Source organism: Balaenoptera ricei, chromosome 2 (assembly GCF_028023285.1).
Source record: "Balaenoptera ricei isolate mBalRic1 chromosome 2, mBalRic1.hap2, whole genome shotgun sequence".
NCBI lineage: Eukaryota > Metazoa > Chordata > Mammalia > Artiodactyla > Balaenopteridae > Balaenoptera > Balaenoptera ricei.
In genome coordinates, this window is record NC_082640.1 from 69,968,679 (window position 1) to 69,981,815 (window position 13,137).

The following is a 13,137-nucleotide window of genomic DNA, read 5'->3' on the forward strand; positions in this document are numbered from 1 at the left end:
GCCTCCCTGTGGAGAGGAAGATTCTAGCATGAATGACACTGTTCTGATGAAGAAACTGAGGTCACAAGACAGGGCCAGGACTGGAACCCAGCTTACCTGAGTGCAAGCTGATGGAAGGACCAGGCTCCAGCGTGATGTCCACCAGCCCCAGCCTGGGTCTCCTCACCCCCCTCCCCTACCCACCAAGGAAATGACCGCCATTGGTTCTGTGTCTCCCAGCCTGGCCAGGCCCGATTTCAAGCAGCCTGTTGTGCTGTCCCTTCTCAGCCCATGTGTTCCAAGTCCCTGACCACCTCCTCCTCCCCCCCTCCTCTGTGCTAGGTAATGTTCTGCACACTGGCTGTCCCTGCTCTGACCGCACCATGTCAGGATGACTGTCTGCAGCTCCCTCTACAGCTGAGTGCTTTAAGGGTCCAGACCCGCTCCCCTGCACCACCGCGTCCCTCGGCACGGTGTTCCGGGAGTGTTTGAGGAATAAATGGGGGGAACTGGTCTCATCAAATGGCCACCAGAACTGACTTCTCACACTGTCCTCAGGTGCCTGAATATCAAGAAGCCCAGTATCTGCAGACCCCATCTTCCAGGAACCTAAGACTATCAGCTGTAGGATGCGAACGCCTTCTGATTAGAAATGAACCAAAACAATCACACGTCAGTGCCACACTGAACGAGGCAAAGTCCTTAAAGTTCAATGGAATGGATATTTAAACATCTTAGGGTCACATAGAATTCAGAGGCCTTAGGGCTAAATGAAAAATTCTATTTGTATAGAGTTATTAGTTTCCTATTGCTGCTGTAACAAATTATCACAAACTTAGTGGCTTACAACAAAACCAATTTATTAACTTACAGTCCCAGATAACACAAATCCCAAATGGGTCTCACAGGGCTAAAATCAAGATGTTGCAGAGCTGCATTCCTGCTGGAAGCTCTAGGATAGAATCTGCCTACTTACCTCCTCCAGCTTCTAGAGCCATGCTGGCTCATGGCTCCCTGCCAGCCAGCAATCACATCACTCCAACCTCTGCTTCTGTTATCACCACTCCCCCTCTGACTCTCCCGCCTCCCTGTTTCTCTTATAAGGACCTGTGATTACATTGGACCCACCTGGATAATGCAGGCTACTCTCCCATCTCAAGATCCTTAACTTAATCACGTCTGTAAAGTCCCTTTTGCCATGTAAGTTATATATTCACAGGTTCTGGGTGAATATGGTTAGGATATGGACAACTTTGGGGCAGTGGTATTATTCCGCCCACCACACCCAGTTTAAGAGTCAAAATGCAATCAGGTTATCAGCCTGAGAGGGGAGCTGCACCAGAACTGGGAAGTGTGTGTAAAATTTGGCATCAAGGATACGGGCTACTTGGGACTTCCCTGGTGGTCCAGTGGTTGGCAGTCTGCCTTCCAATGCAGGGGACGCAGGTTCGATCCCTGGTTCGGCAACTAGGATCACACATGCCGCGGGGCAACTAAGCCTGTGCTCGGCAACTACAGAGCCCGCGAGCCACAGCTAGAGAGAAGCCCGAGCACCGCAATGAAAGATCCTGAATGCCACAACTAAGACCTGATGCAGCCAAAAATAAAATAACTAAATAAATAAATATTAAAAAAAAAAAAAGGATACGGGGTACTTGACCATGACATTGATATTAAGAAGTAATCTGTATATGTTCGGTATTTATAATGCTTGTAATGTATAAGATAATTTGGTCTTTTAGAGTGACGGCCTTTAACCATTGAAAGTGTAAAACTGAGTAATTTAAACTGAGAGTTTTAAGTTGAACGCTTAACGAGTTTATATACAATACTAGAACCTATAAGAGAACTTTAAGTTCACCATATTTTAACTTTTACTATTATTTAATTTAGATTTTTTTTTAATGAGTTTAACTTAATTGGTTTTATAAGGATTACTTAGTACTCAGGAAGGAAGCTCTTCTTGGTTAAGTTAGAAATGGAGTACTGAAATAGAAAGTCTCATTTTTGAACAAAGTTTAAAATACTTTAAGATATTTGATTGAGTTTATACACTGGACCAAACATTATTCCAAGACCTCTCAAAGGAGGTTGTTAAAATTTGCTGCACATAAAGAGAATATCAAGATTTGCAAGCTGAACTTAAAGTCTAGAAGGAAACCCCTAGTTTCCCTTGCCCTTTAGCTAGAGGGGAGAGGTGTTGCGCTGGGACAGCCACAAGAGCCGGAGGAAAGACTATAGTGAGGTCCCAAAGAACTGCGTAGACCTGGGCCGTCACGTCAGGCAATACTGGATGGATGCCTCTGGCTGCATTTTTTTTTTTTAATTCATATTGGTATTGTTGTTTTGAATTTTTTTTTTTATTTCAGAAAAAGCAAATAAGTACTTTTTTAAAAAATTTATTTATTAATTATTATTATTATTTTTTTTTAAAGAATTATTTATTTATTTATTTTTGGCTGTGTTGGGTCTTCGTTTCTGTGCGAGGGCTTTCTCTAGTTGCGGCAAGCGGGGGCCACTCTTCATCGTGATGCGCGGGCCTCTCACTATCGCGGCCTCTCTTGTTGCGGAGCACAGGCTCCAGACGCGCAGGCTCAGTAGTTGTGGCTCACGGGCCTAGTTGCTCCGCGGCACTTGGGATCTTCCCAGACCAGGGCTCGAACCCGTGTCCCCTGCATTGGCAGGCAGATTCTCAACCACTGCACCACCTGGGAAGCCCTAAGTACATTTTTTTAAGTATAATCTTTTCAGTTTAAAAAAAGTGGGATACAGTTATAGGATCAAAAAATATAGTAGGAACACTATCATGTTAGAATTGAATTGGAGAGGAATTTTACTTTCCGTAAAGGCAGATTTAGGTGACTCAGACCCACCTTGCTAATGAAGGCGACTTAAAAAAACTGGCCGTGGCCCTTCCCTCCCTGGTGGCACAGTGGTTAAGAATCCGCCTGCCAGTGCAGGGGACGTGGGTTCGAGCCCTGGTCCAGGAAGATCCCACATGCCGCAGAGCAGCTAAGCCCTTGCGCCACAACTCCTGAAGCCCGCGCGCCTAGAGCCCATGCTCCACAACAAGAGAAGCCACCGCAATGAGAAGCCCGTGCACCGCAACGAAGAGCAGCCTGCGCGTAGCAACAAAAGAACAGCCAAAAATAAATAAAACTAAAAAAAAAAAAAAAAAAGAGTAAGGGTGGGAATTCCCTGGCGGTCCAGTGGTTAGGACTCGGCACCTTCACTGTCAAGGGCCAGGGTTCAATCCCTGGTTGGGGAACTAAGATCCCACAAGCTGCGCGGCACGGCCAAAAAGAAAAAAAAAAAAGAAAGGATAAGGGTGAACCAGCAACAAACGGGCCTTCCCAAGTTCTACACTCTGGCTTTGATTATCTGGGTAAGTCATGAGCTCTTCAGCCTTGAAACTGGACTAAGGGGATCCTGGAATGCTAATGCCCCGGATGCTTGGCAGAAGCTCACTAGAATCCTAACTGAAGGACGATGACGTCCTTTTAGGCCTCAAGTAATTTTTTTTTTTTTTTTTGTCTGCATCTCTGGGGGTGGAGCCCAGGTGATCCTAAGACATAACCAAGCTTGAGAACCATCAGACAAGCCCATGGCCCACAGCTGGTGGGAAGCAGAGCCAACACAAGAACTCCATGTCTTAGGGGCGTGCTCTTTCTTTCATCCCAAGGACTGGGGAGTCCCTGGACCACTGGCCCTTTGGGGTCCCACAAGCTGCAAGGCAGTGCTGGATGCGTGGGCTCTACAGACAGTCTTGGCTTCTGTGAGGCCAACACGCTTCCTCCTTGTCCTTCTCTGACTCCAGAACTCGGGCCCAGACAGCTAAAGCCCAGGGGACAGCGGGTGACTCAGACACTTCCTGTTTTCTTGGCTACAATGACAAGGGGATGGAAACAGCCCAGGCAGGGGTTCATGGCCTAAGAGAGGGGTCCTGGAGAGAGGAGGAGGTGGGAGCTGAGGGGCCCCTGCCGTGAGATGTGGGAGCGAGCCGGGCAGAGCCACGTGGGGTGGAGATGAGGTGGTTGGTTGGGTGGCCAGGTCAGCAAAAGAAGGGAGGATTGGGGGCCAGCTTTTCGTAAAATGTGCAGATTTTCTGAGTCCTTAGGGGTTGAAAGAGAGACCTCCGGTTCTGTCTGGATGTTTGGTTCAGGCAAGCTGGGAGACTGAGTAGGTCAGGAGGAGCTCTACACAGGGAGGCAAAGGACCTGCGTTGTCCTGTCCCTGCCCTGCTGTGAATTACCGTGTGACCCCGAGCACAGCCCTGGCCATTCTGAGTCCCTGCTTCCTCATCTATGAAATGGAAAGGGGCTGAGCTCTGAGAGATCCTGAGATTCTAAGAAAAACCCTAACCTCTCTCAGCCTTCAGAGCACCGTGCAGGCTCTGGGGGACTTTTCATGCACGTGATTTTGATTTCAAGTTGCCTACCCTGAGAGGTAGGAGGGGAAAGTGCTATCATTACCTGATGGCTATTGGAGACATAGATGACCAGGAAGACCAAGAAAGATGTGGCCAAGGGCGTGTGGGAATGGGGATCTGGATGCTCCTGGTGGCCCAACTTGGTCACTCCCTTCCTTAGATGACAGCAATTTGGGGATGCTTATGAAAAACCATACATATTGGAATCTTGGCCTCAACTATCTCCTTGCTGGGATCACCCTCTGGAAGTGATCCTAAATTCAGAAAAGGCATGTTGGACAGGAAGATATTCACTAAAGTGGATTTTGTATTAATGAGAAGTTAAACACAGCCCAGACATCCAGCAATAGGAAACTATAGACCGTAGAATGTGTATTAGCTACCTATTTCTGAGTAGCCAGTTACCCTCAAACTTAGTGGCTTAATTAACAAGAATTTATTATCTCAGGGTTTCTGTGGCTCAGGAATCCAGGCACAGCTTGGCTGGGTGCCTCTGGGTCAGGGTCTCTCAGGAGGCTGCAATCTAGGAGTTGCCTGGGGCTGCAGTCATCCCAAAGCTTGGCTAGAAGATCCACTTCCAAGTTCACTCACATGGCTGTTGGCAATCTCAGGTCCTTGCTGGCTCTTGAGGGAGACATCAGTTCCTTAGCTCGTGGGCCCCCCTGTGGCACATCTCACAACATGGCAGCTGGCTTTCCTCAGAGCAAGTGAGCAACCTGGGAAGCACTCAGTCCTCCTGTGACCTGACCTTGGAAGTGACCTCCCCTCATTTCTGCTGTATTCTCTTCCTTAGAAATGAGTCACTAGGTCTAGCCCAGGTTCAAGGGGAAACAAAAATTACACAAGTGTGTGAATACCAGGGGACTGTAGGGGAGGGAAGAATTCTCCTGACCCTCTTAGGGCCCCTGGATGGATCTGAAAATTAAACTGACAAAGGCAGATTAACAGGAGAAAAGCATGCAAATGTATTTAAGTTTTACGTGACACAGGAGCCTGCATAAGGAAATGAAGACCTGAAAAAAGTCCTGAGTGTTTTTACGTTGGGTTTGATGAAGAGTGGGCACCTTTATAAACTAGGTCTTTTGCTTTCCTGCACATGAATTCATTTATGCATCTTTTTCCTCCCAGTTATTTATCCTCTAAACTTAAGTAACTAATTTTCTGCCCCTGAGGCCTGAGGGGCTGGGTAGGAAGGAGTCCAGGCCTCACATCTGTCCTTGAGCCTGTCTGAGCAATAAGAAGGTATAAATTCTCCCACTGGGACAGCCTCAGGGATGTGTTCCAGGCCAATTGGAACCACTTCTAATCTCATTGCATATTCCTGGGTTTATTGGAACCCGAGGAGTTGCATTTGGGGGTGATCCTGAGGGCAGCATTGTCTGGGGAGGATTTGGTGTATAGGGGGTGGTAAGGATTGGAGAGGCAGAGGAAGGGACCCAGAGAAAAAGGGGAAAGCTGTTGACACAGTGGAAAGACACCTGAAAGTTGGAGTCTCAGACCCTGGTCATGCCAGTCACTTGAGTGTGACTCTTTCGAGCCTCAGTTTTCTCATCTGTAGAATGGGATGAAAATGAGTAACATGGCCCTTCCTCATTCAGTAGGGTTAAGTGAGATTGATTATGCACAGAAATCTACTCTGTAAACTGTAAAGCTCTTGACCAATGATGGTTTCCTCAGGGATTATCTAGAGCAAATATACCCTCCTCTTGCCACTGAGCTCCCAGCAAGAGTCAAGTCCTTCCCCAACCACGGGCAGAAGGCAGTGTTGGCTCCCACATACTGAGCCACGGTTCCATCTCATCTCTAACTGGTTATGTTGGTTAAATGTTGGTGTTGAATATACTTCAGTTAAAAAGAATGAGGTTACCTCTAAAGAAAAACCACTTGGCAACATCCATCGAAAGATCAATTGACTCAGCAATTCCACGTTTAGGAATACACACATGGGTATGAAGTTACATGAACAGGCATATTCATTGCAGCATTCTTTGTGAGAGCAAAGCACTGTAAAGAAAAAGAAAATGTCCATCCACAGGCGACTGGTTAGATCAGTTATGGAACATCTACACAATGGAATGCTGTGAAGGCATTAAAATGAATGAGGCAGTGCTGGGTGCACTGATCCAGAAAGATCTCCAACATATATTAAAAAATGAAAAAAAAAAGCATGTTGCCAAACAATATTACCAATCTAGCTCTGCTAATGTAGAGCATCAAACAAAACCTCTTCTATGTACCCAATTTGCATGAAAATACAGAGAAAATGCAGGGAGGGACAGTGGCCAGTTGTCAGAAGTGGCCACCTGGGGGAGGGATGGTGGGAGAAGGGAACAAGGAAAAGGGCCTTACCCTTTTTTACTCCATATATTTCAGAGATGGTTGCCATTTCTTTGCAGTGTGAATATATTCATATGTTTTCTGTATGGTTTTTTAAACTTAAAAAAATATATATATATATTTATATTTATATATGTGATATATAAAAGCCTTCGAATCTTTCACTGTCTTTGAAATTTTGGATCCCTGGCGATTGTTTCAGAAAACTTCTGAGCCCATGTTTGGAATTTGTGGGTACTTCCTCCTTAGGAGGGAGTCGCCAGCAGGGTTCCGTGAGACCCTCTCTGTAGAAGGACCCAGGCTCCCCTCTTCCAAGATGGCGCCTCATCCCAGGTGATGTGCTCTGCGTAGCTCTGTCAGACCTGTCAGACCAGGACCCCAGACCTCCCCCACCAAGCCTGCTCCCTGCCCGGGGATGATCCCTTGCGCTTGCTCTCACACCTTCTGTGCAAGGATGAGGGAAAACAAAACCGAACCCCAAAAAGCCTTCATTCCTTAAACAACTAGTATTCAATGCTGGATAAAAACAGACAAGATTAGAGTCAAGTGAAGAGACAGACTCCAATCAGTCTCCTAAATAGAAGTGAAATGAGGTCTGCCACAGATGCTCTGGAAGACAGACTCAGAGAATGTTCTGAGGCGAGAAAAGCTGAGGAGGCTTCTGCTCCATTTTTACCGAAACTCCTCCCCTCTCCCCACCCCACATCCTCACCCTTGCCGCCCTCCATGACCTGGAACTTGAAGGCTTGTCTGGGAGGTCTTCGGCAGCTGGCCCAGGGGCTCCCCACGAGCGCAAATGAGGGGAGAAAATGCGAGGCGGGACCTGGGAAATCACCAGCAGATGAGCCCAGACCAAAGTGCTCCGGTGGGAAGCGCTGGCTGGCTGGGCAGCTTAGTTCCGGACACGTCACCATCATCATGGCTTGTTCCAGCCCTCCAAGACCACTATTCAGACCGCCATCCCCTCCCCAACTTCCGCCTGCAGGGGTCCCGGGCAGCAAGGCCACTGGTGAGTGGGCTCTTTGGGTTTGGAATTGATGGTTTCACTGCCAATGCCAGTGTCTGGACCAAGAAAAGAATTCTTCGTGTGTGTGCCCTCCAACACTGTGTGTGTGTGTGTATGTGTGTGTACACATGCATACTCTACACACAGGTTCATACTCTATGGATAGGGTATCAATTCATTCCAGATTTACTGGAACAGCCTCAATTTCACATATTTGGCCACCACAAACCATTGAAATATCTTGAAAATTCCACTATGATTATGCAGAACTCCTTCAGTCTTGTTCCAAAAAAAGGATTTGAGAACCAGCCTGTAGAGTTGTATATACCTCAGCAAGATTTAAAAATAACAGACAAGGAAATCGCAGAGAAGGGAGAGTAAGATGACACAGAAATGCATAACATGTCCTGTACACATGCTGGAAGCAGGCCACAAACATATCTCAGAATTTCCAAGCAGCCAGAAATCAGAAGGAAAGAAGATGACATGGATTCCTGCTTCTGAGACCCATGGGAATCTCCCCCAAAGTCCTCAGAAAGATGCAGCATGACTCAGTTAGAAAGAAACAAATTCATGTTCCATATCTTAACAGTGGTTTGGTTACACATGACTGCATTTGTCAAAACTCACAGAAGAGCATGCATTTAAGATTTGTGAGTTTCACTGCAAGCAAATTTTACCTCGAAAACAAAAGAACCATAATATAGTTAATGATATGCCTACCGAAGGGTTTAGGGGTGAAGTGAACTGACACTCGCAGCTTACTTTTGAAATGCATCCAAAAAGCAAGATGAATTGCTGGGTGGAGAGAGGAAAAGAGGGATGGACGTGGGATAAAGCAAATATAGTCTCAGTGGTGGGCACAGAGCGTGGGCAGTATAAACTTTCCATTTTTCTGTGTGTTTGCACATTTTTATAATACAAGGTAGGCGGTGCTCAGAGAAATGAAGTGGACCTTGGAAGTGACCATCAACACTCAGAAGGTAAAAAGCCCTGGGTTTTGTTCACAGAGCCAGAACTAGCAGCAGCCCTCAAAATCTGCTGACACCCTAGGCACCTTGCCCTCAGGCAGTGACTGGTGTTCTGGGGACCGGAGCTTTGGCCTCAACGGACAGAGAGGCCTGGCTCCTGCAGAGCCCACAGCACAGAGGGATTTTGGCATCTCCCAGACAAAGCTCTCTGATCATGGAAACCCCTTGTCAGAACATCAGGGAGCGTCTACCCTCTGAGGCTCTGTGCCTCGCCCGGAGAGCCCCTGTGAGTGGCAGAGCTGGATTTCAGCCTTCACAATATGATGGCATTGATGATGGAGATAGTTTTTTGTTTTTGTTTTTGTTTTTTGGCCGCACCACGTGGCTTGCAGGATCTCAGTCCCGGGACCAGGGATTGAACCTGGGCCACGGTAGTGAAAGCGCCAAATCCTAACCACTAGACCACCAGGGAACTCCCACGGAGATAGTTTATTGGGGCTTTTCTCTCTGCCAGGCACTGCATAAAGCATTTACATCTATCATGTCATTTAATGCTTAAATGACCCTATGAAGCAGGTACTATTGTCATCTCCATTCTTTTTTTCCAAGCATGTATTTATTTATTTATTCATTTATTTAGTTTTGGCCATGTTGGGTCTTCGTTGCTGTGCGTGGGCTTTCTCTAGTTGCGGCGAGCGGGGGCTATTCTGTTGCGGTGCGCGGGCTTCTCATTGCAGTGGTTTCTCTTGTTGCAGAGCACGGGCTCTAGGCGCGTGGGCTTCAGTAGTTGTGGCACACGGGCTTAGTTGCTCCGCGGCATGTGGGATCTTCCTGGACCAGGGATCGAACTCGTGTCCCCTGCGTTGGCAGGTGGATTCTTAACCACTGTGCCACCAGGGAAGTCCCTGTCATCCCCTTTTATATATGAAAAATGGCTCAGAGAAATTCAGTAACTTGTATGGAACACTCAGCTGGCAGATGCTGAGCTGGGATTCAAAGATATACTTGACTCCAGAGACTCTGATCCTAACCACCGCCCTCTTCTGTTCTACAGGCCACTCTCCTCATCCCTCCCACCTTTCCCCCCACTCTTCTCCCAATGGTTTGTCACAGAGGACTTGTCTGCTCCATCCTCAGAAGAAAACTCAGGAGAAAGTCTGACTCAGGCCCATAGTGCTTCTTATAAACCAAGCACCCCACTCCTGACCCTGTACTCCTGCTTCCCAGGACAGCTCTGCACCCCAGGATAGGCTCCTTTCCCCAAGAGAAAGGAGACACACACACACACACACACACACACACACCACCCTGATGGGCTCAACCCGCCCCACTCTCATCCCTGCAAATCCCCTGCCTCCATCCCAGCCCGGCTCCTGCAGAGACAAGACAACCCGAAAACAGCCTGTCACCTCTTTAATGAACGCAGACCTGAGGAAGACTCCAGACAGCTGGTAGCCAGCCTCCTTAGAGGAGGAAATGAAGGCCCAGAGAGGGGTAGTGGCTGGCCCAATGTCACACGGCACTAAACTTTGTCTCCTGGGACTTGTCCCCTTAGCTCCGGGCTGGGCAGGGCTGAGTTGGGCTGCAGAGCTGGGGGGAAGAAGTGAGGGTTGGATGGGGCCTAGAGGCCCCTTCCTCTCCAGAGAGAGAAAGATTAGCTCCTAGGACCAGGGAATAGAATGGCTGGGCCCTGCAGTGTCAGCAGGGATAGTAGCTCTCATTCTAGATAGGGAGCCTCAGTCCCAGAGAGGAAGTGCCTGTCACTGGAGCCCATGGCCAGTTCCTGGCGACATGGATCCCCAATGTCCTTCCCACGCCAGCCCCTCGATTCCCTCGGAAGGATCCAGAGGTACAGAGCGGGCTGAGCTGAGCCTCTCCCATACCCACACCCACTGCGCCCCTGTGCCTTGGACGGAAGACCAGACATTTTGCTTTTACCAAGTCCCTTCCTAAAAGTCATAGAGCTTAGACTCTGGCCTGGGCCCTACAGAGGCTGCTGGCAGAGGGACCCCCACTCTGCAGCCCCTTGTGGGGAGGGAAGAGGGGGAAGATAAAGAGGGCCACCCATCCCGCAACACGCTTGCTCTTCAGCCAGGCCTGGCCTCCAGGGACTTTAGGACACCCCACCCACCCAAGGGAAGGGTTCTACCCTCGTTGCTCCAAGCCTCCAGCAGGGCCCAAGCAGCCCTGGAGTGGGATGGGGTTGGGAGGAGTGAGGGTGGGTGGTGGTCACCCAGCTGTGAGGCCCAGGCTTCCAGCTTGGAGCCTGTGGGGAACGGGGATCAGACGGTGGAGACCGGGTCTGCAGTCAGACCCCAAGCAGCCCCTGGCCAGGCCGGGCTGACGAGCCCCTCCCTCATCACAAACACTAGGCCCCTGGCTCTGAGCGAAGGGGGCATTTTTCAGAGATGACATCAGGTCTTAAAGTTTTATGTTTCCTGCCAACCTCAGCCTGGAGAGCAGAGTCCCCAGGGCCCACAGGCCTGGCGGGGCAGGTAGCAGCACCAGTGCGAATAGCGCACCACTGGCCTTGGACTCTCACGGCAGTCCACCCACAGAAGAGGTGGCCGCGAGGGTGACGTCCAGTGGTCTGCTCACCTGAGGACACAGCCCTGCCTGGTCACGGTAGGACAGATGCAAGAGGAGAGAAGATACCAAGCTGCCAGGTCCCCAAACACACCTCAGAGCCTTTGCTCATGCTGTTCCCTCTGTCAGTTCCCATGCCCTCCGTGCTCCACGCCATCTAGCGAGTGCTTCCACATCCTTCAAGTATCTTGTCCAATGTCCCCTCCCTCTGAAGCCAGCCCTACCTCCCTGCGCCTCTACAGTGTTCTGTCCATCCTTCCATTAGAGCCCTGATCCCTGGCACAGTGTTTATTTTTATTTATTGATTTGATTTGATTTTTGCACAGCGCTTAAAACCACCTCACTTTCACACCCCCTCTGGCCTCCCTGTCCCGCAAGATCCCCAACCCCTGGAGGACTCAGACCAAGTCCCGCCTCACTCTGGCAGAAAGAGATTAATCAACCACAAAGGGGTGATAAGACCTGCCCCGTTAAGGAGCTACAGCAGGGCTTAGCTGAAGGCAGGGAGGCTGGAGGTTGAGTGAGATGCAGGGAGCCGCAAGTGGGGGGAGGGAGGGGAGGGATATGGAGAGGTGAGGGCACCATAGTGAAGGAAGCACAGTGGGGGACCTCCTTGGCAGCCTGGGTGGGGAGCAGGAGGCACTGAGCTTCCAGGGAGGGTGTGATCTAGCTGCCACTCGTGATTTTTTTTTTTTTAATATACCTTCTTTTTTTTTTGGCTGTGCAGGGAGGCTTGTGGGATATTAGCTCCTGGACCAGGGCTCTATCGACCCGGGCCCACAGCAGTGAAAGCGCCGAGTCCTAACCACTGGACCGCCAGGGAATTCCCCAGACAGTCGTGATTCAGTGAGTGAGTGAGTAAAGGAATGAATGAGGGATCCAAAGAGAGGAGGGTGATGTGGGAAAACCAAATTTACCTTCTACAGTGAACTTTCTCTGGCAGCAGGAAGGGGTGGACACAGTGACAGATGCCCACACACACTACTCCCTGCCCGGCCACCACCTGGAGTTTCATAGGCTAAGATGGGCTGAAGGCGGCACACTGGGCCCAGAAGGGACCAGGGGACTGGGTCACTGCTCCTCTACCCTGGGAGGGGGCCGACTGGATGCCCCGGGCCCAGGGCCAAGCTGCCTGGCTGCTGACTCAGGCCCCGCTGGCCAGCTCAGCATTCCTGCCCTCTCCACTGAATTGGGGCTATTGAAGCTCTTTGTAGGGGGGTTAGGCCACTGGTCACGCCCCCAACCAGAGCCTTCGCTGGGCTGAGGGCTCTGCTCTTGGGGGGGGCGCACAGGCCCTGGGGGGCTCAGTCTGACAGTGCTCTGGCCACCAGCTGCTACTCTGGGGGTGTCTGGGACCGAGGACAATCCTGGGTAAGCTGGCTAGGCTGGCATCAGAGAGGGGAGCCCAGGGGAAGGGAATTGCCCCGACCCTTAGGACAGAAGACCCTGGGATGGTGACCCTGCTCGTGACCCCCGGCTTGCAGAGGTGTCTGTCTCTGTGCACAGGCCACAGTGTGTAGGTGGGGTGCCGCGGGGGCTCTGTGGGCTGTCCTGCCAGCCCCATCAGACTGGAGAGTCCCTAAGGCAGAGTGGTTTCCCCATCAGACTGGGGCCATCACAGGGTATAGGCTGGGTCTCCCCCATAAGACAGGGACAGGGGTGGTTTGAAGCGTTGCCTATCAGACCCAGAGCTCCCCATGCCCGGTCTTTGTCCTCCTTAGTGTTTAACTTGGGAATCATATCTGGAGCCCAGCCTCAGCCTGTGCTGGTGGGTCACAGCAAAGCCAGGGACTAGCTGACCCCAGAAGAGCCAACGCTTCTCTAGATAA